The sequence below is a fragment of the Harpia harpyja genome, chromosome 12, assembly GCF_026419915.1.
Source record: "Harpia harpyja isolate bHarHar1 chromosome 12, bHarHar1 primary haplotype, whole genome shotgun sequence".
In the NCBI taxonomy this organism is placed as follows: Eukaryota; Metazoa; Chordata; class Aves; order Accipitriformes; family Accipitridae; genus Harpia; species Harpia harpyja.
Genome location: NC_068951.1, coordinates 31,368,010 through 31,393,607, shown reverse-complemented (window position 1 = coordinate 31,393,607; position 25,598 = coordinate 31,368,010). Strand labels below are relative to the sequence as shown.

Below are 25,598 nucleotides of genomic sequence, written 5' to 3'. Positions count from 1 at the left end.
AAAAGGCAGTTTATCAGGGGCATTTAAGTAGATTCAGAGAAATGGGAGTACAAAAGCAAGCAAACAATTTGTTTGTTTTCAAAAGCGATGGGAGGAAATGCTGGCACAAAGCCTGGAAATCTTTCAATAAAGAGAAAGAATTTTAAGTATTTCTGATACAAGTATTTCTTCAGATACTGAGAACTGGTCCCACACCTACCCAGGAACAGAGGACACATGGGTCTGTCCAAGACATCCCCTGAGCCTGTGCCGGCTGTGGGGGTGGCTGTGCCTTTGCTGCTTGTGCTGGCTTTGCATCAAGTCTCAAAGAAGAAACTACACTCAGCTATGGACCAAAACTTGTCATGTCTCAGTAACTTTTCAAGATTTTAACAACAGGGAAATATTAAACCTCTTTTAAAAGAGCTGGCTAGCCAGGGGACTCTGTGGCAGTGGGCTCCCAAACCCTGAGTCAGATGTGGCTGTTGATGGGTTATTTTTCTTCCCAGACTTTGGTTTTGAGCAGAAAATTCATCCTGGCCAAACAAATTCTCCCACTGGGTTCCTTAAAACGATGACATTCTTGCTAAAAAAGCTCAAGCCACAATGAATATGCATTTTCTGAAGAACTGTTTTAACAAAATCCCTTCTTGTAGCACCCAGGCAAAGTATCTCAGAGCCCCGTGAGTGAAGGCAGGTGCTGCTACAGGCAAGCAATGCTCTCGCCCAAGCCCTCGCCACTCAGAAGTCTTTAGGAGCTTCTTCAACCTTGCTAATGGAAAACGCATGACCAACATCTGAGCAAAGCATCTGGAGCAATGCCACATATTTGCTGCAGACCTCATTTAAGAGTGAACATTTTGAACATTCAGCAACACTCAGGTATACGTTCCCAAGCGCTTTGGGGATTATATAAAGCGTTGCTGGTCTGACAATAAATCCAGCGTGCAACAGACCTACGGAGCCAGGCAGGCTTGAAGCCGCAGAAGATAAAGCACAGCAGAAAGCATGGAGCTGTGCTGCACACGTGAATTTTGCATCAATCAATAGCACCACACAGATAAAACCACCGTCAGCCCAACAGGTCATTTTGCCCTATCTGAGGGAGTCTTCCTTGCTGGAGAAATAAATATTTTAAGAAGAGAGTGGAACAAGTTAAGAGAGATCTAGATGACTTAGAGCACTATAAAACAGTGTTTGAAGTAGCTTCCCAAAAGATCAGTGTTTAAGGGCTCCTTAAATCTGCTCTTTATCTCCAGGCTTTGTCTTGCCTTGGAAGACACAGCTCACCCGGGAGCTGGGCAGTTTGCAGCGGCTGCCTGCAATCAGCTGGCTTGGGGGCTTTCCCTGGCATCAGCCCCAGCCAGGCAGCAAGCCCCGCAATGGAGGGCATCTCTAAAACCAAACTGGACAGCTCAATCTGCTTTCCTATGCCTTCGTTACCCCAGTAAAAACTTATCAAGAAAATTCCCTTTAGGGGGACTGAAAAGTTGATAGGCTGTGAAGGATAGCTACCATCTTGACCAAAACCTGGAGTTTACTGTGTATGAGATACCTGGATATTCAATGCATGTTTTAATATCAGCGTGGAACAAAGAGTATTTTTTATTTTTAGTGAAGAAGAAATACAAAAGCTAACGCATTTTGAAAATGTTGTTTCAGAAAAAAAAATCTAGATTTTATTTAAAAGTTATTGAAAATAAAGTTTTCAGATAAATATCTATTTTAAAATTAACGCAGTATAGTATTTTACAACATGCAGCAGTAGTTCATAAAAACAGATGCCGTATTGTATATCCACTTGTACCAATAAAGTAGCAAAATTATTATATTCTTTTAAAGCAAATGTATTTAAAGACATCAACCTAATGAAAATAAAGAAAAAATAGTGATGTCCTTTAAATGTTTAAGCTCCCTCATAAGCAAACAAAACTGTCCCATTGTTTTTGTGAGTTGGCTGGTTGATTCCTCATCCCCCACAATTCAGTTGAAATAGCACTTCAGGACACTAACCATGGCAACACCACGAAGAAACATCCCAGCTCTGTCCATTCGGCGGTTTAGAAAACCCACAGATTTGACAGTTAAGTTCTAGTTAAATAATGCCATTTTTATTCATTATTATCATCCTTCTTATGCATATCACCTCATCAGCAACAGCTAGTGTTGCACTGTGCCATGTAGGGACAAACAGACTGGGACACAATTCATCCCACCACCAAACTGACAAGCCACAGGGTCTTCGCAGGTCTGAGCACCAGAAATCTTTGGTGCGGGCACTACCACATGCAGATGTGACACAATGAGCAAGAGGATGGAGAAGGAAAAACCAGTTGACCAGAAAGGAGATGGGGCAGACGAGCAGGACACAGGCCTCTCTCCCAAGCACCACCTGGGGATATTTGGAGTGTCCTCTAAAGCTATTTAACATGCAAACCCTTAGGTTTTCTTCACTGATATCTTATTAGTGGCCAACATCAAGCCTTCAGCTATGTTGTGTCACTTAGTTTCTGCACGTGCCTTTTGCTGATGGCTTTGGGGATACCAATAACAAAAGGCTATTGGGATATTAATGGCAGAACCTCTCTACAAGCTTTACTGTCAAAATTAATTGTGGCAATTATGTTGAATCAGGTGGGAACTGCTGTTTCAGTTGTCTTGGGCTGAGAAGAGCTGGGAAGAAAGAGGAAAGTGCAGGTGAGCATAACAGGCTTCACATTAATAAAGCAGTTTGTAGCAGCCACTGCTGCAGACTGAGATAACTGAAGGTATTTTTGGAAAATCACTGATCTATTGGCCAGTCTTCTGGGACATGCAAGCTTTTTTGGTTTGTTTGTTTGTTTTGTTTTTTAAAGATGAATTCGGTGTTGATGAAATGTGCTAGATGGGCAGACCTGGAGTCCAATACTTTCTCTTCATCCCACAGATACAAAATGGGTAAAACCAGTGAAGGGATCCTCAGGCTGTCCCCCCCACATGCTTCTGACAGGACATAAGGACATCCTCCTCCAGAGGTAATGGTATGGTAAGCCCTGGGGTCAGGAGCACCACTTCACACTCTCACTTGGTGCAGGGACCTTTTGAAACAGGCTTATAATGAACCCCACTCAATTATTTTCCCAACTCTCTCCTTGACAGAAATAACATGACCAGGTACAAGACAGTGAGAGGACAGATGGCTTCATCTTTTAATCACCAGACTTTTTTCAGTCTTTAAACAAAGAAATAAATCATGAGTCTGTTTTCTGCACAAACTCCATAGAGCTCTTGGTCCCCTGTCAGTGCTGTCATGAACTCAGCTCACTCAGAAAACCCACTCAGTTCTCCTCATTAAAGAGTATGCTTGTGATTTGGAGAAAAAAAAAGGAAATTTGACTGGTTTTATCTTCATGTGAAATATGTGTCTTTGACTAAATTACTTTTGCATACAAAGTAAATAAATACATTTATTTGTTTACTATTTGGAGATTTAGAGCCTGCGGTATTTTGTTAAATGTCTATAGATATTACTGAAAGCAGTTTGAAAAAACAGATCTTTTTTAAATTGTTGAACTAAAAACCTGCATGAAATATTTGCAAAAGAAATGTTAGTAATTTGCATGCAAAATGATTAGCATCTGCCTGCAACTTGTTTTCTGCTTCTCAATCCAATCCTTTGAACAAAAGGCAATTCCAGTAAGAAGAGTAATTAGATTTGCTTTGAAAAACAAACATAGGTCTGGTTTGTGCTAACTCTAGTTTTATTGGAAATTGCACAGTCTAGAAAAAAATAAAATGGTAGCTATCACACAGAAAATTAGGAAGACCGCGTTCAGTGACACTTGGAATCAAAGGGAGCTAAATGGATGCAACTGCCATTTGGGGGGATTCAGTGTGTCAGACCTGCTCAGAGAGGTATATAAGGTACCACGGATTGCCCCAAAAGCTATTTCTGGTTTAGGAAAACAAGATGTTTCATTTATCCTTGATCCTAGTAGCGTCTCCTGCCATCTGTAGATGGAAATGTGGATGGGACTTCCAGGCACAAGCCAATCTCTGTACCACTTGGGCCAGTCTGATCCTTCAGAGAGGTGTTGGCAATGTCTGGCCCCACCTGCCCCACCCCAGCACAAGCTGGGGGTGATTTGTGAGAGGACAGATTTTTTTTTCCAATCTACCTCAGCTTTCACCTGCCTTGGTCAGGTAAACCTAAGCCAGCCTCTTGGCCTTGAACATACTAAGTTTGACTGGACTCTCCTTTGCACTTCTGTAAAGCTGGAGAAGCTGCACAGACGTCGGTGGAGCAGCACGGCTGTCAAACCTGCGGATGTGAGGCTGCAGGGTATTCAGGGAATGCACTGCCACCCTTGGACGTCTCAGCTCCTTCAAAAAATGCCGATCCAATGGTGTCACAGCCCCGGGACAGTCATAGTGCTGCCAGGGCAGTGGACAGCCCTGATTCTGCTCTGAGCAAGAGAGAGCAGTGCCAGCCCCTGCCCGTATCAGGCTGGAAGCATCACTGACACTGGCACCCTAAGCATCCTCAGCCGGGAGGTGCAAAGAAAGGGTCCCCCATAAGAAACAGCATGGTGCTCCTGGGTTCTGATCACGAAAGTGAGCAATTTGCTCCCTTGTTTGTTTAGTCCAAGCTCTGACTGGCACAGAAGCCCCTGATGTCCCCAGAACATGGCAGAAATAGTGACAGGTTTCCATGTGCAATGCTCAGGGACAGCCAGGAAGCCAGCAGAAGATTGTCACTAGCTGTTGTATTCAAACCCAGCTGCTCACTCAGCATCCCCCCAGACTGGGCCACTTGTTTGTATTGCTTGCCATTTCCCTACAAACATCCTCAAAATTGCCAGATAAATAAAGATCTCTCTTTTTTTTTTTCTCTCAAGATCTCCTTTTATTATAGCCCAAAGGAGAACAGCAAATATACACATCCACACGCAAACCTAATGACTTAATAAATTTAGTCACTGAAACTAGCAGCAATAAAAGAAAAAGCCCATTCTACAAGTAGTTTGTGCCACAGTTTAGGAAAGGGATGTTAATTATGAGTGTTGAAATATCTAACTAACACACTCCCAGAGTAACAGTTTTCCTTTGTTTACAGCACTTACGGGTTTCTCTTTTATGTTCTGCACAATTACTGAGCCAGATCTTCAGATGGGATAAAAGCACTAAACTGCACCAAAGTCTATGGCATGGCAAGGCTTCCCTCTCAGAGAATCTGGCTCAGGATACTTACCAATGTTAGCGTTAACACTTAGAGCTCATCAAGTCATTTAAAACATATTAAGTAGGAATCATAAATATCAACACAGCTATCAGCAGTGGCATTTCATTGTGGTTGCAGAGACAGACCATGGAACAACTGGATCGTGTTCACTATGTCTGTGTAAGTGCTGCTGCATCACAGGGGAAAGGATGGCACTGCAGAAGAGCATCTGCTTTATGGTGCTCTTTACCCAGTAAAGCCCATTCTACATTCCATCCCGCCTTCAGCCGGAGCAGGGTTTAATGAACTCCCCTCTGATGCCAACAGCACCAAGAAGTTCAGCACTGGTATCAATGTGCGTAGACCTGTGTGGATAAACAAAGACACTGGATTCTCGAAGACATTTGGGCTCCCAGATGAAATGCAAATGCCCTGCTCTCATTTAACCTGTGAAAGTTCAGAGACTAAACATGTCTTTGAGCATCTGAGAATTCGTGACCACAAACCTCATACCATAGCACTTGATCCTAGCATACTTTTATTCCTAGGACAGGTCTTTAACCATGTAGGTCCTGTTCACAGGATAAGCCCTATGCAGACCACAGCAGCGCTCCCACAGGCAATGCTGCCTTGCATACAGCCTGACGATGTTCAGTGTCCTGCTGCCTCAGTGTAGCTTCTTCCACGACCTAGGGTTGCATCTGGCTGGAAATGCTTTAAAATAATTATAGCTGAGCTCTCTCTTGGCATGTGATCAAGAACCTCAAATGTGCATCCAAACTTTACATCTCATCACATCTTTGTCCAGATGGCAGGTGATATTCTACTGTTCACACTCCACTTTTCCTCCCCCTTCTAGCTCCATAAGAGATTGGTGACAAGTCTTCTCGGTGGCCTTTTAGAAGTAGGAGAGAGTAGCTACGTTTTAAAATAACAAGCTGCTACATGGGAGTGTACAGCCCTGCTGCAAAGCAGAGATTCACTTGATGAGACAATATGGTATCTGCAAGTATTCTGACTCCGCCTGGACCATCTGTGGGCTGGAGGGAGCACATTTTCAAAGAAATTACCATCCATGCAGGTCTGGTCCCCAGCTCTGGGAGCTGAGAAGCAGCATTAGCAAGCAACGTAACTTACTGCCTCTGAAAAATATAACTAGAGGGCTATCTGTCCTCACTTTTGTGGAAGCTCTCTGTGCTCAAGATACATGCTTGTTCAGTTGGCTTCACTTTAAAACACCCTAGCATGAGGTGGAGTGCAGGTCTGCTAAGTCTTGTGAGCTGACCTAATATTCCTAAACAGGCAAAAAAATCAAGTGCTGGATAAGCCTCTGTAATTAAGCTGCAGATCTTCATATGTGGACACAAGCTGTCCTAAAGCACCTTTTCGTGTTCAAGGACTGATTAAATTATCCACTATCACCGCAGAGGAAGTTTGTGAATGCTGGAGACAAAGGTGTGATTGCAGCGTGGACATGCCCAAGGTAACCCTGCAGCAGCAATGACAGCTACCCGGGGACACAGCAGAGTATTGACCAAAACCCGTAGCAGGTTCTGCAAGACACGCTGAGCTCCATTCTGCCCTGGCCAACTGGTTACCTAGATCAAAACAAGCCCGTATAGATCCGCACAAGCTACAGTCTCACATTTGGCTACAAAGCAGATGAACCTAATGAGTTTTGGGATCCAAATTCAGACTTGTCCATCCCACCATACCTCAGTATTGTGGTGTCCTGCTTTCAGCTCTTGGCCTGTCCACCATGCAGGCACATTTTTACCAAGTACTTCATAAAGATAAAAATGCCCAAATTCACTGCACTGGCCTTTGGTGAGCTGCTCAGGTAATCCTGATAGCAACACAGCTTTCAACTTAATGAGTGCTGACAAGAACATAACTTGGGACAGCTCTTCAAGCCAGGCTGCTCACTTCCACACCTCCCTGGAGAGCCTGGGTAGGCTGGGTGAGAGAACAGGCTCCGGGAGTAAGATTTGGGTACCAGTGACTGCACAGCTCTGTGTACAGTGTTATCTGGGAAAGCCTGCACATCAAGCAACTCACTGATGGGGCACACAGAGCAAGTGACTTATTTTGTCCTTTGCTTCACTTTTTCTTAATGATGGACCCCAAATTCAAATTTGTGATTGGATGGAATAAATTTTCATCCCTTCTTTTTAAAATATAGGGTATATTTGCATCTTAATGGATTGATTTGTTTTTTAATTTTGCATCTTATTTCATGCTGGAATTTTAAAGCCTTTTAAAATTTGGAGCTATTATGAACTGGAGTAGTGACAGCAGCGTACCTCATTCACATGGCACTTGGCCCATCCAGTTCAGCATCACTCTTCTAGGAAAGCAACTGCTTCCTACGAAGGGGGGGTTTCTGACAGCATTGTCTCTGGTATTGCATTCCTGCCAGCCTGGGGATCTGGCGAAACCCCAGGATAATTTCTAACCTGGGAATCCCAACTCATCCATTGTCTTCTCTACATTCTGTTTTTTCTGACAAAGTGTCTGAAATTGGTAACAATGTTATCAACTCTGCTTACTCCAAAACAGTATCCAGAAATACATCTTTGCATTCAGAGATAATGATCATGAGACGAGATGGGACAAGATGAAGATATGTTAGTTGCATATAAGAAAAACAGATTTCCTAAATTAGCATCGTACTGCCTCATCTGCTAAAGCTTGAAATAACTATGAAGAAAAATAATAATGTAAGAACCCTAGAAACACAGCCAGATGGGATGCTTTGAACCTGTGATCTCTCTATGGAGCCAGAGAGAGTTTTTTGGCATCAATTTGAGCCTGAGCACAGGGCAAAATAAACTGATTTGTGGCCTTTGTTTACTTTTGTGATACTGCTATTTTTATTATGGTTGATAATAACAACAATGTATAAACTAAAATAATGATTACGCATTTATAAACGTGACACTATTTTCTTCTGATAACCAAAAGAAACCTCTTAGTGGAAAATTAGCAGTCAAGATTAGATTTATCATGCTATTATTTACATTAAAATTATCCTCAAAAGCTCAAACCAGAGTGCGAATGCTTTGGGCATTTAATAAAAATGCCCTCACCATGACAGAAGTACAAGGAAGACCTCTTATTTTCTACATTTCTGTGCTGAGATCCTGCACACTGAAAGACCAACCAGCTTGCTGGGCGTTCTGTAAAACAAGAGGTGTCAGAGCTAGCAGAGAAAGTTATTTCCCCCGGGTTCCAGTTCAGTTTCTTAGGCAAACACCCTCTCTTTCTGACATAAATGAAATAATGCAGTTATAACAATGTCAGGGAGAAGGGGACTGCAAGTGAGTCCCAGTCCTTGTAAGGCAGAGTCTCTGGTGGACGGTGTTTTAGCACACAGACAAAACTGTGCTTGTTCTTACCCGACGGTACAGCCCTGCACAGAGAGCGGGTCTGAAGAAAGAAAATGGCCTTAGCCCAATTTTCTGTGTCGTTCATTTTTTGAAGTAACACGTCACGTGGGCAGAAGATAAGAGGACTTGCCAAGGAGCTCACCAGGCCTATTACAACCATAAGCTGCTGATGTACTGAGATAGCCTCTTTGCTTTGACTCTTAAATTCAAACCACGAGACTCGGTGGAAACACACCATCTCCGACACTCTCCCTATCTTTCCTAATGCTGGAAGATCTCTCCTGCACTAAACCAATTTCAGAACTGTCATGACCAGGGCTGGAAATTCAATTTCTTTGCTGCTAAAACTTTCATCCTGAAAATGAGTGGTGCTAGATTATTAATATTTTGACAGCTTACTGACAGGTTGGCTACAACTGGCCAATTAACGGCAAGCCCTGTGGTCTCAAGCATCAACTGAGGCTGGGATGAGCTGGTGTTGGATCTTACAACCAAGGCGAAATGTTATGAAGTGTGACAATTTATGTGGCTTTTCCCTCCTCCTTGTACCAGCTGCTGTGGCGCCTACACAGAGAAAAGAAAAGGTTCATGGCATATTCTTGGGTGGAGGCCAGCTCTGCTGCCCACTGGGAGAGCCAAAGGGAACCCACCAGGATCTGTGCCTCAAAGCCTGGGTCCCAGCAACATTACTGCTGACAAAGCCAGCAAAAAGGTCAATGGTGCTTCCTTAAAACCTGCCAGGGTGATCCTGAGGTGTCTGCCCCATCTCTGCTGGGGGCTGCTTTACTGAAGCCAAGCAAACCACATGCCCAACACTTCAAACCCCTCTGCTCATCATCCCAACCACCAGTGAAGGTGGGTACCAACTATAAAGGAAGACTGTGAAGAGCAGTTGAAGAGCTGTTGGTCCTGAGCATCATTTAATGCCAGTGGAGAGAGTTTGTTGGTGAACACCTGTCATATAACTGAGGCATTGGATGTTAATTCCTGAGAGCAGGCTCCTCTGCTGGTCCCGACTCCTCCAGGCTCCGTGTCCTTGAGCCAGACACTTTGGGCTAGCGTCCCATCTAATATTCTTCAAATTGCTCATTGTTTATGAAGAGCCTGTCTTTGGTTGTATACAATAGAGGGATATTCAGCCTGAGGAATGAATGAGCCTTCAGGTCCTCAGAACATTTTCGGGAAAGAAAGAGAGGAGAAAGAAAGTGTTTGGCATGAAGTGCAGACAGCCCTTTGTTCATTTATTTTCTGGGAATTCAGAAAACCAGCCAGCTCTGCTGTGATAGAATTCCCATCCACATATTGACCACAGTGTCTCTGCATAGCCTGAAACACCTGACAAATCTCACAGCCCAAAACAACTTCACAGGCAGGACTGGGCTTATTTATACCTTGAATGGATTTCCACGATATGTATATGCTGACAACCTGACTTGTTCTTTTTCTGTTAGTTTCCTTTTGATGTGAAATAACCCGTGGACAATGCGCAAACATTTCGAATGGACCCGAACTATGCCACAGCTTAGATCTGACTGTTCCAGTGTATGCAGCCAAGTGACCCATCGTAGCTGACGCTTTGCTTCCCGGGAATCAGACAGATGGAAGTATATCATCAGGGATTTTGCAGTAGTGGCTATAGTGAAATTTTTCACTCTGTTGCACACTTTGCTAGAGAACTCAGATTAGCTTTGGCATCTGATCTTGTTCAGAAGCCAACTAATGACTGCAACTTCCAATCTAAGATAATATAGTCACTCTAGAGAGAGTAATATAATACACTAACTCTATTTGGCACAATGCACAGTAAAGCAGGAGACCATTTTATTGTGTTACTAGTATACAGAAGACTGTGCAACGGTCTTTAAATTATATGACCCAAAATACATCAACAAAGCAATCCAGAGTTAAAAATTGTGATTTCCTATTTGTAGCTACTTATTGCAGCATGCTGTCTCAGTGAGATCCGGGGTTTACAATCATATCTGTAGATACTTGATTTTGTTTTACAGAGTCTGGGTCTACAATGCAGGACCAAATGCATAGAGTGAAACTGTTGGTGGCAAGGGCCGGACACTCGCACTGTACACGTTTCAGGATGGGTTCAGTCTGGTCTAACTGCCACCTGGTCCCATGGTCTGAATGTCTGGCACTTTAGGGGCACTTCCAGAAGGCAACCTTCAGTTTAGCTTCATCCAAAAGGAATCTAGTTTGCACAGCCTAAGACCACTCTGTGGTGCAAACTGAAGAGCTGTATGTGAGGGTGACTGGAGGGATTGCTCCAGAAGTGCATGCAGTCCTGGTCTGAACTAAAACATTAATCCCAGAGATGGCTGGGATAGTTGGCTTACTGCAATGGGGTATAATAAAGTAGGCATGTGATGGCTGTGAAATGTCAGCAACCTACTGCACATTGGGGATCCTTAAAAGGAGCCGAGGGCCCTGTGTGCACTCTGATTTAAACACATACTGGAAAACAGGGATGTGAGCAGCATGCTGTAACCTGGGTGGTGGCTGTACACAAGGTCCTCTTCTCCTGCCGTGCGGAGTTTGCACTTCAGATTGTTCCTTTATGATCTGAAATGCCTCACAGCCACACTGGATATAGGAACAAGAAGCCTTCCAAAAAGCACTTATCACCAACATCCACAAAGAGAAACAGCTACATTAGCAATAATAACAAAAACAGGTCAGTTGTTAACCCTGCCTATTTGAATCTCAGTACCTTGCTTGCAGAAAGCCTGGAGTTTACTACATGTCACAGCTGGATCCTTCAGAGGTCTGAAAATATTTTTCTTAGCATGATAAATTTTAAAGAAATCTTGTTCATCTGTTCTAGCAAACACGCTGAGAGGGGGAAGAAAACCTCGGGGCTGTCCTGACTATATCACTGAAGGAACGTGTCATTACTGCTTTCTTCTGTGCTACTTCAGAACAGGGGGAGAAAAATAAAAAACGAACCAAAAGAAACCCACAAAAGAGAAACCATTTGCTCATGGCATAACAGTCCTTTCTTATTATCCACAATATTTCATAGTTTTCATATGTTTTCATCAATGCTAAGTCCTGAATCATTAGTGCAGCAACAAGAGCAGAATTGGATCCTCTAAGAATCACTAAAGCTGGACTACACATTCTGTTCAAGGAATAAACACTGATTCATGAATGTCTCAATTAAAATGGATATGATCACTTTCATAACAAGGGAAATGAAGGAGAAGATTAGGAGTCCTGTGGGAATATAACTTCTGGTGCTAGGAGAAAAAGACACAAAGATAACCTGTCCCAAAGTGTCTGATTTAACTCAACCAAAGGCAGGGGCTTCAGGCAAGCAGAATGATTTAGCAAAAGTCTGTTATGTGACCATGTATTCATACTAACAGACCTGAACAGTCACTTCTGCCCCTATAGTGTTGGGGTCAGCCACAGGCACACAGTGTCCCACCCTGTCCAAACCTGTCACACAGGGCAATGAACAGCGTATCCATGAATGACTATCAGCGTACTTCACAACACAAAAGCATTTCAAAGGTGAAAACCTGTGAAGCAGAAATTCAATCAGACAAGTGGCAGAACGCTTATAACATCATTGGACTTTATTTACTAGTTTTACACTACTGCATCTCTACTGACCTAACCAAAGCATATTAGCAAACTGCTAATACACACAGAAATACATGCAACAAGCCCGTGCACTTAGAGGAACACGCAGAAAGTAAGAGCACCATGGGGATAATTTTACGTAGAAGAGGGCAGTAAAAAAATATGAGGCATATGAGGCACAAAAGAAAAATAATGAGAGCTGTGAGATTTTGCTTTTTAAGCTGGTCATAAAAAAAAATAAGCTTTCAACTGACAAGGATGCTTTAAAAAGTCCACTTTCTAAATTTAACTTTGATATTGAAAAGTCTTGGGTTTTGTTCTTTTGTTTTTTTTCATTACTGTAAATTTGATAAAAAACGAGGCGTGATAATCCTGGCGCTACACATTTTCAAAAGCCATTTTTTAGCTCTAGCCTCTTCAGAGGGTGCAGATAACATTTGCATGGAAACAAAGCCCTTGCAGAAAGAATGTTCCTTAAGGGCAGAGCTGGCTCTAGGGTTTAATACGGTAGGAACCGAGATTCAAAATCAGCAGCATTCGCATTAATAGCCATTAAATTATTTATTCATATCAGGCTCTGGAAGCCTGTAGAAAGACTAGGTTGTTCTGAAGGGCTCAACTCTCATAAACTTTGTTGCATGACTTACTTTCAGTTACCATTCTGAGGGATGTACATTCATTTTTACAAGTCTTGACGTACACTAAAGCCTTTTGTTCTTTCTTTCCCCGATTCTGTGAATGGGTAAAAATGTCTGTGCACCCAGTAATGCCCATATCCAGGAAGCAGCTGCCGTGGTGCAGCACAGCCCACGCTCCAATGCAGCAGGACAGAGAGCGTGCAGTGTGGAAGAGGCTCCCTGAATTATTTGACCCAGTCCTTGCTACGGCACACCGCCATAGTTCTCAACAAAGCTCCATTTATAACCCTCTGATTTCTTTTGCCTATGATGAATTCTACAAAGCTCTTTTGGAAGCCAACTGCTCCAAGAGCTACAAACCTTCTGCGCTCCAGCCAAAATCTAGCCCAAAGCCCACAGTGACACAGGTGTCAGGTTTAGGGGTCTCGAGGGACTCTTGTGGAAAAGCTCCGCAAGGAAGGCAAGTGAACTCATCAAACGAATCGACCGCCTGCACCCCACCAGCCAGCCAGCCATGGTGCTGCTGCTGCTGGCCACCTCACAACCATGTGAAAAGCCATGTGAAAAGCATCACATCATGTCTGTGAGGCCAGAGGGACAAGCAGCAGGGCCACAAAAACCTGAGCTGCAAAAGAGGCCAACAAGGTGGTATTCTGCTCTAAAAAGTTCCCAGCCTTTTTTTCTCCCTTCTTGTGTCCTGAGCTCTACTGCTGACCTTGATCCATTTAATTACCTCCATAACCAAATTACACTGTAGCAAAATGTAATTATGCAATCAAGTAATGAGCTATGGTTTTGCTCTTGGTCTTATATGCAAAGCCACCTTTGAAGAGGGTGATAAAAGAAGATATTATTACAAAAGGACAGCGCAGCCCCATGTTCCAATTACTGGCCATGATGCAGGGGACAATGTCCGCTGGCAACGCTGATCCATCAGCTGCTTTTTGCGGGCAGCTGGCAGCCTTCTCCGTGCTGCAGCCTCGCAGCCAGCACTGTGGGTTTCATCTCGACGCCAGACATATGCTCACGACAGGCATGCTGTGCGACGAGGTGGCGTTCCTGAGGATACCAACTTCTCCAGCCATCCCTGTTTCCAACACACTTATTAAAACTGACTTAAGAACAGCTGTACTGAGCCAGACCAGCAGTCTGGCAGTGGCCTGCAGCAGTGCTGAGGGAAAGGTGTAAAACCGGGGCAAACTTATAGTGAAAGCTCCTCCGCGCTCCCAGAAGCGGGGAGTTTGTGCCTGCTGGGTCCAGCGATGGTGTCCTGGTGCTTAGGGAAAGCATCCAGCTTCCCACGGGAGGGCCAAAGCGTGGCAGGCGTTGAGTGTTCAGAGCAGGGTGTGGGAGCTGACGTAGCTCCCCAAGAAGAGGCAAGGGTCTGAGCCAGGAGAGGCTTCAGGGAAACATTTACAGGAGGGAGGTTTCCTGATGGGGTTCAGCTTGGAAGAGCTGCTCCAGGATTGCACTTTGCTGCCCAGCTCGGGGAAGGCTGCACCCCTGTCAGGTCTCGGCCCATGGAGAATTCACCTGTGTCGAGATTTCGAGGTGGGTAGGAGGAAATAGCAAAAGAAAATGTGATATTTTAGGGAGAAAAGAAATTGCCAAATGCAATTTTGACCATCATGATATCTGTCTGTGTCTTGCTAGACTCACACACAGGCAGCTTGGTGGGACAGAAGCAGGATCAACCCCATAATGCCACAAGTAAGGGTGGAGGTTTGTCCCTTTAGGGAAACAAATAGTGCCTACCAGCAGACCAACCGAGTATTTTCATTCACCTCACTTACACAAGGGTCCTCCAAAGGATGGAGAAAGTCCCACCATGGTGAGGAGGTAAAGGACACAGAGAAACAAGGTCAGTTGCATAAGATCCTTGAAAAGGTTGTGTCAGAGTCAGAATCTGGATTTTCTGAATCCCAGCCCAATGCTTTCAGTGTAAAAGTTTTTCTTGGCCAGATTCAGGCCAGTATGGGAAGGCACTGGCATGCCAGACAGAGCAGGATCCACTGCAGCCACAAAATGCTGCCCTTTATGTCCAGTCTGCAAGAAAGCTCCATTCTACATCCCCTTCTAAGCCCAAGAGCCCCAGCACTGAGGCACAACATTGCTATAGCCTCTCTCTTTTTCCTGACTCTAGCAGTAGTAGCATCAATGTTTGGGAAACATAAAGTCATTCAGCAGTGATGCCGAGCACACGCACATCAAAAAGCCCTGAAAGGTCCATGGAAATGAATTCCCTATCATCATCATCAGCTTCTCCCTTTGCAAAGATAAATAGCATTTTATGTATGCAGTATATGTGCTAGCATGTACTCTACAGCTGACAATGTTCCGCCTCCAGTGTAACTTGTCAAAGCCTGATATGCCTTCCCTTAATCAATGTGGCAAGCTCCTGAACACCATGTGCTTCAAGCAGTGGGCTGTTGTCCCTGTAGGCAAAAGAATGAAGCACACTGTCATTCTTGCTGCTGCACTTGGACACATGCATCTCCTGGTGATCAAAAGCCAAAACAGAGCTGGATGCAGCTCACAGCTTCACCAGCACAATCCCTCTAAGCTGTGGCTCCTCGAAAGGCCCTGAGATGAGATGCTGTGACATCCCTCAGCTCCATGTGACGACACAAACCAGAGAAAGCGATGACAGGCAATGCGGGATGGCCACAGTGCTTCGAGGGCCTCTTCTTGTCCCAGTTCTAATTGTGCCGTTTCTTGCTGTTCATTTTGAACTGAACAGGATGAGGGTCATCCCAGCATGACTCATTCATAAAGCAAATTCCCCCTGTATTAGCTGCTCCACACCCCTATGCAATGCTGGGACAAAGGATGAATCTGTGCAGACAGTGCACTAGAATATTGCGGGGTTAGGAAAATTTGTGGCCAGATACTCAGGAGTGTTTATAAGGGGAACTGAAACTAGACAGTTTATGAAAATCTGATGACCACAGAGCAGCCGTGGACACCTGAGGTGCGGCAGGCAATCTGCACCTCCAAGAAGGCATTTGAAAGCTAAAGGTGTGCACTCAGGGACAGGGCACCGGGGAGATGTGTCGGCATTCACAGGTCATGCAGAACAACTGCACTGACTGCACTTTCAGCAGAAATGTGCTGGGGACAGCAGGGAAGCACAGTGATTTCATCTTCATTATATCTGACATTAGCCCTTTCAGGGATGACCCTGCAGGGTGTTTCTTCTTAGGGCTGTTTGGAGTGGGAAAGGGATGTGCTACCTCCCATGCTTTTCAGGATACCAGTTTGCTCTAAAATCCCCAAACAACTTGTCTCTTCAGTCTCACAATATGGGCAATTCCACATCATACCAACTTCTTCCCCTTCCTTCAATTCATAACTTACATTATCTTTCCCCACTTCTGATTCCTCCTTCTTTATTCCCTGGCACTTTATTTCACCACAGCAAGCTTCTTTTCCTGAGCCACAGTTTTAGACAAATGAGATCACCCAGAAATTCAGCTGCTCTGACAGGTCCTTCAGGCACAGGTCACACACACTATGCCATCTGTACTCTATACATTTAGACACAACCCCCGTACATTTCAACTTCAATTGACTGTAAGAAGCAACTTCTCTTTGGTAACTTCCACCATACAGAAATGTGAGACAGGAAAAGGGCTTTTTAAGAGTAATGAGAAAGGGACCTACTGTTCTCCCATGGGAAACTTCGCTGGCATGATGGACCAAGAAAGTAACAGGACCAAGGTCACCGTCAACCTCTTGTCCCAACACAGAGAGCCTCAGCCCCGGCAGTCAGCAAGAAATCTCCAAGTGCTGCACATGGGAACTAAGTTTCATGCAACTGATTTCAGCACATCTACTACCCTCTCTCTGCTGCAATCCTGCATCACGGCACAGAGCAGTGACAGAGAGAGGCCCCTTGGCTGGCAGCCTAATCACACGGGACAACACTGGAGCTAGGAACTGTGAACTGGTCCAGCCTGGGCTAAGGCGGCACCTTGTGCCCACCATGGGATGGCACAGGGGTTTCCCATCCCCCCCTTGCTCTCATACATGCAGACCGTGGTACATAAACAGCCCTGACCACCTCCCCTTAGTGCTAATGGTATGAATTTGGGGAAGAGCCTCTGCAGAAGCAGATATTCAGGCTCTGCACTTCTCAAACCACCCTGAGAGCCAGCAGGGATCCCCCTGGGGGGATCTTCCACAGCCCTGACCCACCTGCTGGCAAGCAGGGCGGCCCCGCAGCTACGCCATCCCTACTGCCTCGTGGGACGTGGGAGTGCTTGCCGCACTGTGCTAAGGCTTATCTGTTCCCGTCACTCCCCTGCGGGAAATAGAAACACACGCAGCAGACATATATTCAGCGTGTCCTAGTGCATCAGTACTGTACAGGTGCTGCATAAAAAGGCTGGATGAGTTCAACACATGCTGCATTTTAGATACACCAGGCTGACAAGTATATATTGTGCTGCCTACACATGTGCAGCGGCTGCTTGCGTGGGATTTCTGCTACCCTGGATGAAACCTCAGCAACGGCCAAACCTCTCCGGCTCTGCCTGGGGGAAATTTTGGTGTGAAAAAGGAGTGTCCTGTCCTGCTGCCACACTTCTGCAGCCAGGAACCCCCGGGTCTACCCCCCAACTCCTCCACACCACACGCAACCCTTGCAACAGCTGGTAAGTGGTGCAGAGACGTGGCTCCTACCCAAACACATGACAGTGTATTGCTGTTGCTGTCAACTCACTCAGCTGAAAATAATCCAAACAGCAACAGTGAGAATCTTTGGCCAAACAGGTTAATTTCCATGAAAAAGCTGTTTTCAAGGAAGGACAGAGTTAGAGGCAGCGTACAGAGATTGATGGTCAGGAGCAACCGTACTCAGAAATTCAGACCCTGAGTGTATTGCCAGGACTGAATGGGGTTTGCACATAATGGCCCCGGTGCAAGGAGGCTGTCACCGCTCTTGGGAGAAAAGGAAAGAGCAGGAGAGCAGAGCTCGCGCGCCATGGACTGGCTGCTCTCCTCTGCAGCACGCACTGATGGCAATCCCAGAGCTGGGAGAGCACTATGGGCAGCCCCATGCTCACTTGGAAAAGACAATCAGAAATTGAAACACAAAGCAACCTCAACCCTCCCTTCCCCCAAAAGACAATCCCACTGGTTAGGCAATGTGGACTTACATCCACTACCCCACAGCACCTGCACACATGGAGTAGCAAAAGCATTTTTTTTCTCTTAGTAGGAAATTGCTGTCATATAATCATCCCCCTCAGCTACTGGGTTCATCACGTCTTTAGCCTAAAAATACACAGATATGCAAAATGTGCCTGGACCACTGCAAGCAGACAGAGGCATCTCCTCTCTTCTGTTTATCCCTGTATTTGAAAGCAGGTGACCAGAGAGAATTTCAGTAACTCTTGCACATCGATTCCCACCTTATCCAAACAACAGTCTTCCCAGGGCAACCACACAGAGACTAGACTTTGGCAAAGGCAACATCACCACTGCTGTGAGAAAGCAAGAGGCAGCAAACTCCTAAGCCAGCTCAGGGTCCAGCAGATGCATTCAGGTCCTTGCTTCCCATCTGTCCCCTCTTTACTAAAACTGATAAAGCCATGTGCCGCAAAAAAAAAAAAAAAAAATCTTAACAAATAATCTGGACAGGGCCTGGTATGGATGGAAAAGAGGAAGGAGTGTGGCTGGCAGAGCCGCAGCCTCCATGTCCCGTCACACCAGGGTGGCTCTGTGACAAAGCAGGGGACCTGACAGCTCCAGGAGAAAGGCACATTTTTAACAGAGGCTCTCTGCACAGACAGCAAGTTTGGTGCCAGTGGGTTACACGGTTTGTGCTTTTTAGGTTTGATTTTGTCCAAATTCATACACTCGTTGAGAGAATGGAAGTGGTGTTGCAGCTTGGTCTGTCTGCGAGGATTTCATTGCAGTGTGTATGTGTCCTCATCACTTCAGGGCACAGAAACCAGGGACCAGACTCTCCAGGGAATTTATGATGTCAGTCATGTCTCCTGTAAGTGAGGGAGTGTTTAGGGCAATGATTCCCAAAGTCTGAATATTTTAATGAAGTTGTGGATACTGGAAAAAACACCGATATGCATTGTCTCCATCTTGGAAGGAAGCATCAAGGACCTCACCAGATTCTGAACGTTCACCTTGGTCGGATGGTGCCTATGCAAAGTTGCAACCACTTCGGTGTTAGGTGAAGACACCAGAGGTAGTTCTTGGAAGGTTTCCACTTCTGCCAGGGAGGGGTTAGGTTGTGGCTGGCTGTGGCTGACAGCAGGATTTCCCTGCTGTTCTGTCAATACAGGTATAATATTAATTGCAATTTTCTATGCCTTCAAAGAAGACAAATACACTACCCACAGATGGGTAAAACTTTTCTGATCTCCCCTGACCTTGAAGATCCCTTGACAAAACTTTCCTCTGTATTTTAAATGCTGTTTCTATATTATTGATGAACCCTTCAGTCACGCCTAGTGAAAATCCTTTAGACGTTCAGAATATCGGAGATTGGCTATTTGGACAGGTGACAAGCCCATTTCTGCTAAGCCAATATTTTTCAAATCAAGAGTCACCAAGCAATGGCAATAACAGTGAAACAAGATGAGAGCTGGAGATATCACCCGGCTCCCAGCTGATTTCCTGAGTGTCCTGCCAGCCAGAGTGTGCTCCTGTGCTTGATTAATTTAAATTGGGAGTTTCTGAAAACAAAAAGTGTCACACTCAGCTTCTAATCAGAGCGTAAAGGTCCCACAACTGATCAGCAGGCAGTGAATGCTCAACTGCGCTGCAAGGTACTCATTCTTCTGAGATCTTTTGCCAATAACAGTATTTTCACTGTGCAGCTCTTTAAACCAAGACAAATAACCTCAACACTAGGGCAAATAACCTCTCACAGCTGTGGCTCCCAAGTAATTACTCTGGGGACCTCTGTGCTGTGACAGCCCCACTCCAGGCACAGCCCCTGCAGCTGGCTTTTCCTGCGGGACGGAGCTGTAACAGCGCCCAGCGCTGCCTGTCCAAGCATCCTGCTGATCCTTTCAGCTGCTTTCCAGGGTCCCTCTACCTGTTTGAGTTTCCACCCAAATTTGGGAAGATGAACTTTTCTTTATCCTGCATGTTCCTGGCCCCAGGCTATCCAGCTACCATGAAAATACAAACCAGCAGCTAACAGAAATGGCTATTACTAAAAGGCTTCTTGCTACATTACTTTTTATACAGACTCTCATTTTACATTGAAACAGCCACCTTTTTCTAACGCATGCATGCACACTCAGTAAGCTGTGAAAGTACAACTTTATTACCATGGATTTACCTCAAAGGGCAAAACTGAGCCAAAAATCAATTCAAGTTTGCTGACAAAAAGCAAAATGCTAATACTGGTGTTAGGGAATCAAAATGTCACTCCTTAGCACCTGCATGAATATTAATAATCTCATTTTTTAGGTAACATTTTCCTTTCCTTTGCTTTGCAGCTACTTTGCTTCACAGCTCATATCTTTCTAAGTTTGGCCTGGAACGAATCCATGGCATTTTCTGTGCCAGATGTGGTTTCAGGTTTGAGGGTCAGAGGCCCTTGGCATTAAAATTAATTGATTTTGAGTGGTTCCTTAAATTTTGTCATCAGTTCAGTAATAAGCCCCAGGTTTAATGGCTTCAGATCTGTATATGTAATATCACAGTGGATGCCCACAAGTGGAAATCTAGCCCTGGATTTTTGGACCTAAAAGCATCAGTCTTTCCTACTTTAATTACTGTCATAGACAGACTATACCAGAGTACAGTACATGCTTGGATGCCCGTCTCCCAAGGCAGATATTTAGCAGTTTTGACATGTAGTTAGTTTACTTACTAAGGCTATGAAACAGCTTTGGCACCTACCTCCCACTGAGCGTCAAAGGGAATTAGGCACCTAAGTCATTTAGGCACGTCTGTAAATCCCACAAAGCTTCCGTAAGCATCTTTCCACATCCAAATACTATTGGAAATCTGTGTTGCAATGTAGATGAAGCAGAAGACGCATAAAGAGCTGTAAGTAATCTAACTGTTAGTGCTCTGAAAGACTTTTAAGTGGCTATGATAACGTTATATACACAGGGCTCATTAATAATAACAGGATGTGGGATGAGGCTTGAATTCTAATGCAACAAAAACCATACAGAAAACAAATTTCTGTGTGCAAAACTGGATGATAATTATTATCCTGGTGCTAAACCATGTGAAATCTTCAGCCTCATCTGAGCAACTGAACTACAGGAGAGCCAACTTGCAGAGGTGCTAAGCATTTGCAGCACTCGTTCGCCTGGTCCCGACAGCCCCGCAGCGAAGCCCAGCAGCCAGGGCCGGGAGCACATCATCTCTGCAGTGGAGGCATTAAACTTGGCTGTGCTCGCTCTCACCATTTGAACTCTTTCAAGGGGAAATGTGCTTCTGTGATTAACTGGGGTTATTAACAGTGCTCAATGACTTGTAATGCCATTGGTAATCAAACAGGTCTCAAAAAGTGGAAGAAGAGGAATTGAATAAATTAAAATACACAGACTGTCTACAGCCCACCATCCCAGGTCAGCAACGTGCCTGTGCCTACAGCCTGCTACGCATATACAGAAATTAATTCAGTGACCGCAGATGTACAGATGAGGATAGAATATGATTCCAAATGTCTTTGCTTAGAAGACACTCAAGCAGTCAAGCATCATTTTAATGTGAAAATACTGCTGTCATATAAATCACTGACTTCAGGGCCAGGAATTATCTCTAGAGACCTCAAATCTGTCTATCCGCTCTGAGGCGAGAGCAAATATACCAACACCAATCCTTACAGATATTTGCTTAAAATGGTCTTAAACGTACACAATATCCCTAACTACTTGGTCCAGTGGTCCCCTAGCTAGTGAAGTTCGTTCTTCCTTTGCTGCTGAGAGTTAAACCTGTTGTTTTTTGCCATTCCCACAATGGTCAAACAGAACAATTGGTCACAACCATGCTAAGAACAATTTCTGTGTCTGTGAAAGCTGTTCTCCTGCCTGTCAACCTTCATGCCTCTGTGCCATACTTGACCTTTTCTCTTCTAAGAAAAAACAAAATAAATACACTCCATCCTCTCAATGTTTCATATTTTTCCCTCTAAACCTTATGGTTTTCCTCTGGACCTCTTTTTAGCTCCTTGCTTGCTTTTGTTCCAGTTTTCCTGTAGTTTTCTTAAGCACAATGCCCAGAACTGGCTCTAGTCCTCCGCCTGAGGAGCAGAATAACAACCCCTCCTCCCCAATAGCATCCATTCAGAGCCCGAATGAAAGATGCCTTTTTTATAAGCTTCCCATGCAATCTTGACTCATGTTCAATTTGTGGTCCGCTGTAAGTTCCTGTTTCTTTCCTACAGCGTTGCTGCCTTCAATATTTTTCATTCTCTATCTGTATCTGTGCACTTAAGTTTTCATTCTAGAGCGTAACTCATGAGAAACTCACCTTTACTGAATTCTACTCTATTGATTTTGGACTACTTCTCCAATGTATCAAGGTGATACTTGAATTCTGACTATATTCTTCAAAATAAATCTGAATTTGGCACAATCCACACATTTTTCTGGGAGTACAGTCTCCTATCACATGCACCATTAATGAAAACATTGGCTTGAACCAGACTCAAGGCAAACTGCTCAAGATTCCTCAGAGTCTGTTCCCCATTTAAGTGCAACACACTGCTATGCAGAGGATGATTTTTTTAAGTATGTGTCCTCCCACCTTATATTAATTTAATCCAGCCCCCTTTTGCCCAGATGGGAGTTCCTTGTGGAGAGTTCTCAAAAGTTTTACTAATATTATAGCGCATCTTATCCCCATTCCTTCCCTTTTGTCTGTCAGGTCAGTTAGCTGCTCTGCCAAAGAAGGCAGTTGCATTGGTTTGAAATGATCTGCTGTAGCATCTCATGTGCTTTATACTAATGCAAGCCCACAGTCCTGGAAGAAGCAAGCAGAGCTTGTCACCCTGCATCCTGACTGCAGTCACTGCGTAGACGCAATGAGACTGAGAGCAGAATAAGGCCTGAGTTTTTCAAACTTGTATGCTTTTTAGATACATAAATCTTTTCTGTTCAGAAATATGGGTTCAGGCAGTTAATAAGTACTGGAGTGTGAAAAAATCAAGGTAAGTCTATAAAAAGTGGATGGACTTTCATGCAGCTACTTCTTTATACAGAGCTTTCTTTGCTGTATTCTCCAGCAGCTTAATATCTATTTCCCCTTGGAACAGCCCCTCTGTGTCCTTGCTTTCTCTTTTTTTTTCCTAACCCATCTTCAGTTAAATCTTCCCAACCCAGCTCTCCTTTAAGAGTGGGTTTGAAAGCTGCCTAGCTAAGTGATTTGCCCAAAGTGCTCCGTTTGACAGAGGTGGGCTATGAGAGCTGGGAGGAAGGGCAAGCCCGAAGGGGAAAGCAGCAAGCAGGTCCCTGGAACTGGTTCAGATTTTGTTAATGAGCCTGGCAGGTGAATGGAGGAAGCCAAGTGTCTATTTGGCTTATCAGCAAGGACCCTTTCTAACCTCTAGCTAATTGGCTTTTATTGATTTTCAGGATAAGAGAAATTTCTGTGAGATTCTGAGCAATTTTAGGGGACATGCTGGGCTGCTGATCAGTTTGGATTCTCCCCCACCCAGCACCTAAGATTCTCTCTTTGCATTTTTCTCTCTCCTGGGCTGAAGTTTCACTTTGACACACATGTAACGTGGCACATGTGGCAAGCAGAAGGACTGGAGACAGGAGAGAGATGACATGTTCTTGAGAGCTGTGTAAGAGAAATCTGGGTGAGCGTTCAAGCCCAGGCAAGAGGCAGGATGCTACATGTACCCAGTCCACCCAGACCTGTAGAGATGGGCTTGTGTCCAAATTGCTGTGGCAACCCCCTGCAAAGGCACACTGCTGTGTCTGCACGGTCCCTGGCCCACAAGTCCAGGCTGTACGAGGTGCTCCTGTGGCTCTGTCACACCATCATTATTTGCTGCATGTTTCTTCAGGTCAAAGTCCTTGAAATAACGAGAGGGTCATGGTGAAGTCCAGTGGTGATGTTTTTAGAGCATGGGACCAAGCGTTGCCTGCCCTGGGTTATAGCTTGGGGGAGTGTAAGAGGATACAAGACCTGCCAGGATAATTTTGGAGGACTGCAGAAGGATTGGAAGAAACCACACCTGTCCGGCTCTCTCCTCCGTACTGCCTCCTGGGGAACGGTTGCTACCCTGACAGCCCCAGGGGAACCAGGTTGTTCACTCCAAAATAGAGCATGGGAGCAAGCTGCCATCCATTCAGTACGAGTAACTGGGGAAACTGGGCCAGGGAGCAGAACAGAGAGCTAAATTATCTGACAGTACACAAATGGGGTAGGGTTGGCAGATTATCTCAATCCTATCTGCTGGAGAATATTTTTTTGCATACTCTGAATGGGCAAGATACAGGATGAGATGGGAATACAGGATTGACCCAGTCTGGCAGTTGCTGTGCTTTTTTTTTTTTTATTATCACAAGAAAGCTGATTCTTGCTGTGTTTGCCATACTAATGATGCAAGAGGCACCACAAATGACTGAGTTTTACAGACTCCAAAGCAAGGGTTGACATATAACAACAAAAAATAAAAAGTCAAAGGAGGAAGCTGACAAGACATGCTCTGTTCATTTACTTGACACAAGTAGTTTGGTTTTTAATTATGCATGCCACTGCTTCACAGGGTGCTGGGGATCGTTCCACTGCAGCTTATTCTGAAAAGTAATTTAATTCTCAGTAACAGGAATCCTCACTGCTGCTCTGCCACGGCTGCTAAATCCTTGTTTGAGATTGAAATACGAACTAGCACTGGCATATGAGTGGACAGGCTGTGTGCAAGCCAGGGAAACATATATGGATACACCCATGTGCTACACAGGCACTCCCACAGTGACAGTTATCTACTAGTCATGAGGGCTGTAAATCCAATGAAATGATTACACCAACTTCAACCACTAAAAATTTAACCTGTAAGTGCATGAAAATGTGTATTTGCACAGACAAATACATACTACAACGCCTCTGTTCAGTGTAAGTCTTGCAGACTTAAATAGTAGATAAATTATACTATTAAACATAAGACCACAGAGCTGCAATCTGAGGGCTCTGCAATCAGAGAGGAGACCGGGGATCCTGTTTCTCATCCTCCAGCAGTCTCAACCTTCAGCTGGGACAACAGTGCCTAATACCAGACACCGACTGCCACGGCAGAACAAAGGGAAAAGCATGCCCTTTGAGCTTTTGATAATTTTTACCATTATCTGCAACTAATATTTGGGCTCTGCTGAGACTGAGAGAATGTTGGTTACTGAACCAAGGGCAGGGGAGGAAGGAAAAAATACTTGCAAAAATCTAGTGGCATGGTAATTTCAAATCACTGCCTCTGGGTGCTGTGCTAATGAATGACAGCATGACCAGTTGTGCAGAGCTCAGCTCAATGTTGATCCTGACAGACTAGAAAATCTTTTTCATGTCTAAAAGGGCACAAACTGTCAAAACCATCAAGGACTTCTTCAGACTGAATTTCCCCTTTTTTATTTGCCATCAGCAAGTCCCGATTAATATCTGTATTGGACGCAGACAACTCCAGCCACAGATTTTATTTTTTGCATGCAAGTTCTCTTACTACACATGGGAGTTGCCACATCAGATAAGACCAGGGGGTGTCCAACAAAACATCCCCTCTCTGAGCAGCACAAGCTGCTTCAGAGAGCATGCACGTGCTCCCACCATGGCGTAACTTGCCTCAATGAAAATCTCCTC

At 44.7% G+C, this 25,598-nt stretch overlaps 1 protein-coding gene across 3 annotated transcripts in view; it reads right to left on the bottom strand.

Moving 5' to 3' along the window:
* FGF12 (fibroblast growth factor 12) overlaps window positions 1-25,598 on the bottom strand; it is a 236,415-nt gene that overhangs the window by 9,962 nt on the left and 200,855 nt on the right. The window lies entirely within an intron of this gene.